This window comes from Leptonychotes weddellii, chromosome 9, assembly GCF_054177405.1.
Source record: "Leptonychotes weddellii isolate Sample4059 chromosome 9, ASM5417740v2, whole genome shotgun sequence".
NCBI lineage: Eukaryota > Metazoa > Chordata > Mammalia > Carnivora > Phocidae > Leptonychotes > Leptonychotes weddellii.
In genome coordinates, this window is record NC_138377.1 from 452,731 (window position 1) to 457,315 (window position 4,585).

Below are 4,585 nucleotides of genomic sequence, written 5' to 3' on the forward strand. Positions count from 1 at the left end.
CCGGGTCCCCCAGGGAGGACGCAGGCAGTTTTCCCCGAGGGCTCCGAAGGGAACCCCTAGACAGTGTCTTGGGCACGTGTAGGCTGGCTTCCGGTGGAGAGTCCCGCTCCAGAGACCCCAGATTGAGTAGCTTTCGGGAACAATGCAGCAGATGGACCCGAGGGCGGGGCAGAGGGCAGGCTGGGTGTGAGCACCGGCGCGTCCTTGAGGACCCCCACAGTCCCGGGGGTACTGGAGCCCCTCCAGCTCCTGCTCTCCCTTCTTGCTGCCCGCAAGCTGTCCAGAGACCCCTGGCGGGTCCCCACCTGAACCTGGCCTGCCATCGCCCCACCCCCACAGAGACCGAGGCCGCCGCTCCAGGCAGCCCCTCCGCTCGCAATGGCGCCCCCCCCCGCCACCCACCCTCCCGGCCTCCCGGGGGCAGCCACCCCCGCGGCCCCAACACAGGCCTGTGCTGGCCCCTCCCAAATCCCAGGCCCCACCAGGTCTCTCTGTTCCCCCATCGCAGGTGCCAGAGCCGAGGTCACCGCCCCGGTGCCCCCCGCCGTGACCGTCCCTGTCCCGCAGATCCGGCCCTGGCCACCTGCTTCGCCACCCGTCCCTCCACACCCGGACGCCCACCAAGGCCTTGACCGCTTACTTGGCGGGGGGGGGGGGGGGGGAGTCCAGGCCTCGTCCCCGCCCGGGACCAGGGCAGCCGCCCCCCTTTCTCCTCTCTGCACACAGAGCCACCTTCCTAAGCGCCTCCTAAAGCCCCAAGCTTCCCCCTTTCTCCTGGGAGCCCCCGCGACCAGCCCCGCTCCCCCCACCCCGTCCCACACACCCCCTGGTCCGCGCGCAGGGGCAGGGTCTCCCCAGGTGTCCGCTCCCCACCCCCCGGCAGGGCGGGAGCCCGGATTCCACCCGCGCCAGCTGCACTCAAAGGGGGCGCTTTCCCTCAGCTCCACGATCGGGGTGCGGAGGGGATTTGCTCGGAGGAGCCCCCAGCGCATCCCTAAGAGAGGCGGGTCCTGCGCGGGGTGCTTTGCGGCTCGGGGCCGCCAGATGGCGCGCTGGTCGCGGGGACGAGGCCCGGAGAACTCCTGAGAGGGTCCCCGGGATGCTGAGAGCCCCCCACCCCCACCCCAGATGCGGAGACCCCCGGATGCTGAGGGCCCTCGGGATGCTGAGCGACTCCCCCGGATGCTGAGAACCCCTCATCACCACCCCAGATGTGGAGAGCCCCACCGATGCTGAGTGCCCTTGGGACGCTGAGTGGGTCCCCTGGATGCTGAGAGCCCCTCCAGGCTGAGGGGATGCTGAGAAACGCCCCCCCTCACCCCCCGCCAAGCAGAGAGCCCTGGATGCTGAGGACATCCTGGGATGGAGAGCAGCCCCGGACCCCAGGAGGAAGGGGCCTCCCCATGCAGACACCTGGTTCCTTGCTGTCAGAGCAAGAGTACAGGGCTCACCACCCTGTGACTGAGGATGACTTGGGACCCAGCCCTCCAGGCCCTGGCTGTCCCAGTTCGCACAGCTGTGGCCCACCCTCCTGGGTGCAGTGCCCACCCCAGCCTGAGCATAAGAACCAAGGTTTGGCTTCAGGGGCCATGGGGGGTGAAAATCACTCATCTCACCATGAACACGGTACCCCCATGGGGCCAAGGTCTCCCCTCCTCCCTGCTCCTCTGCACAGGTAGGCAGGGCAGCTGGGTGGGTGTGGGGGAGGGCGGCTGCCAAGGGTGGTAGATCTGTTGCTTCTTGGAAAGCACAGAGAGAGTCTGAGTCAGCTGTTCGTCTCTCTTAAGGATGTGGGGAGCTTCATCACTAAGCAAACCCCACCGCCTGGAATTTGGTTACACGTCCATCCACCCCCCTTCCCACTCACCCCGGCACTGTGGTTTGGGGCAGGGGCTGGGGTTCTGGGTTGCTGGAACAAAAGACCATAAACTGGGGGCTTAAAACAACGGAAGTTTATTCTCTCACATTCTGGAGGCCAGATCTGAAATCAAGGTGACGGCAGGGCTGTGCTCCCTCGGGAGACCCCAGGACAGGAAACTCCCTGCCGCCCTCCTCGCTTCTGGTGTGGCTGTCAGTCCGGGCCCTCCTGGGCTCACAGCTGCACCCCTTCAATCTCTGCCCGGCTGTCACAAGGCCTCTTCCCTTGTGTGTCTGCATCCAAATGTCCCTCTTATAAGGACACCAGTCATGTTGGATTAAGGCCCATCCTAATAACCTCTTCTTACTTGATTACATCTGTAAAGACCCTATTTCCAACTAAGGTCACAGTCACAGGTACTGGGGATTAGGACTTCAAGGTAACGTTTGAGGGGACACAATCCAACCCATACAGTTGCAGACAAAAGAATCCACTTGTTAAGCAAATGTGGATTTATAAGGAGCTGTAAGATGGCTTGAGGATTGGGCTAAGCTTCCAGGACCCCCTACCTGAGCTGGTCTGGGTGAGGGATCTGCTGCCTCCACCAAGCCCAGAAACGCCCTATTTCTGCAGCAGCAGGAAGCTAACACCACCACCTCCCGCCCCAGAAATACGCTGCCTTTGCCAAGACCAGATTCAGCAAAGTGTTGTCCCAGCAGCCCACGGGTGTCCTGGTGTGGCAGCCCCCTTACAGGCCACATCAGACATGGTAAGGGACGCAGGCCCGGGTGGTCCCTCTGAATTCTGAGTGGGAAGACGGGATTGACAACATGGGAACCATGAGAGACACTGGACAGCGACAGCGACAGATGTCCACCCCAGCCGTTAGCCCCGCTCTCTTCTCTTTCACTATAAACACCCGCAAAGCTCAAGCCCACTCCCCAGCGGTGCTGCAGCAGAGTTGGCCTTGGGACGTAAGTTCTGGCCAGTGAGATGTAGCCGGGGGCCGACTGGGGAGCATCTGAGCACTTTGTTTCCATGATAAAAGAGACAGCTCTGTCACAATCCTTTTCCACCTTTGTCCAGCCTGGAACATGGATGTATGTTCCTCCAGGGGGCCCCAGATGTAACATCTGGAGCTGTGGCAACCCTCTGTGACCACGAGGGAAAAGCCCCTCCTGGTTACAGAGATGCTGGCTGGCTCCCCTGGGCTGCTGACCTAACAGAAATCTTCCCGCTTCCAGGCTTCCTGTTATGGGAGGAAAAACAAGCTCCTGTGGGTTCAGATGGCCACACTTGTCAGTATTTCTACTACTCGAAGCAAAAAGGGCGACAACTGATATAGCAGCGATCCATTTACCCAACCATCATCCAACCAAGTCGCTTAATAAGGCTTCTCAGCAAATTAGTGGCATTTGCTTAAACTCCCTTCAGGAAGTTTAGGAAGTAAATCAAGCTTGCTTTTTAGACCGGTTTGGAGGGAAGAAGGGAGGGGCTCAGGGGCCCCCCTGGAGGCAGAGGCGGGGTGGGGACGGGTTTATTCCACTGTCCACGGAGGGAGGTAGGCCTCCTAGATCTGGAGCCAACCAAGCCGTCCGGCGACGACACCACCGCCCTCCGGCCGTCCAGCGCGGCAGAGCACGTGGACGCCAGCCCTTGCAGGCGGGGTGGGAATTCTCCTCCATCCCCCTCCGGCCCCGGAGAGAATTCCGTGCTCCAGCCGACCGGGCGCGGCGGCGGGCGGGCCGACAAGGGCAGGGCGGGGTCCGCAGACCGCCCCCGCCCCGCCGCCCGGCGGACAGGTGAGCCCCGCGGGTAAGTCGGCGCCGAGTCAGCGCCCGGTGCCGCTCGCCCAGCGCGCCCGACGTGCCCGGCCCGCCAGGAGCCCCGCGCAGTGGTGCCCCGCGAGCGCCCGCGGCGGCGGACGGACAGACTTCACCCGAGTCCCCGCGCGGCCCGACGGCGGAGCGCCGCCGCGCACGACCCGCGGCCCCGGGCGCGCGCTTCCCGGGGCACTTCCGGGAGCGGCCGCACGCTGTCCCACGTGACGGGGGAGCGCGCGGGAGGCGGAGCGAGCATGCGCGGCCGGGCCGACACTTCCGGGTGGCTGCGGGCGCGAGCCGAGGGTCGGGTGCTCGCCTTGTACGGGACTGTTCGCCGAGTCCTGGAGCGGACGTGCCGGCCGTTTCCTCGACTGCCCGCCTTTCCTCGCCACCCGTCAGCTCGGGTGGGCGGGGCGGGGCGAGTTGTCCCCTCGAGAACCTCCCTGGGTGGCGTCAAAGACCAGCGACAGGTCGTAATAGAGTGAGGAGGGGCGAGAAGGAGCGGGGCTCTCGGCTTCTTGGGCCCCGGACCCCACACCCCGAACCCGCGGACCTCACCCCAGTCCTCCGGCCCCGACCCCACACCCCCAGTCCCCGGACCTCACTCCAGTCCTCCAGACCCCACGCCTCCAGTGCCTGGACCCCCAGTCCTCCAGTCCCGACCCCACACCCCGAACCCCCGAACCTCACCCCAGTCCTCTGGCCCCGACCCCACATCCCCAGTCCCCGGACCTCACCCCAGTCCTCCGGCCCCCACGCCCCCAGTGCCTGGACCCCCAGTCCTCCAGCCCCGACCCCACACCCCCAGTCCCCAGACCTCACCCCAGTTCTCCTGCCCCCACACCCCCAGTGCTCGGACCGCCAGTTCTCTGGCCCTGGACCCCACACTGCCAGTCCCCGGAGC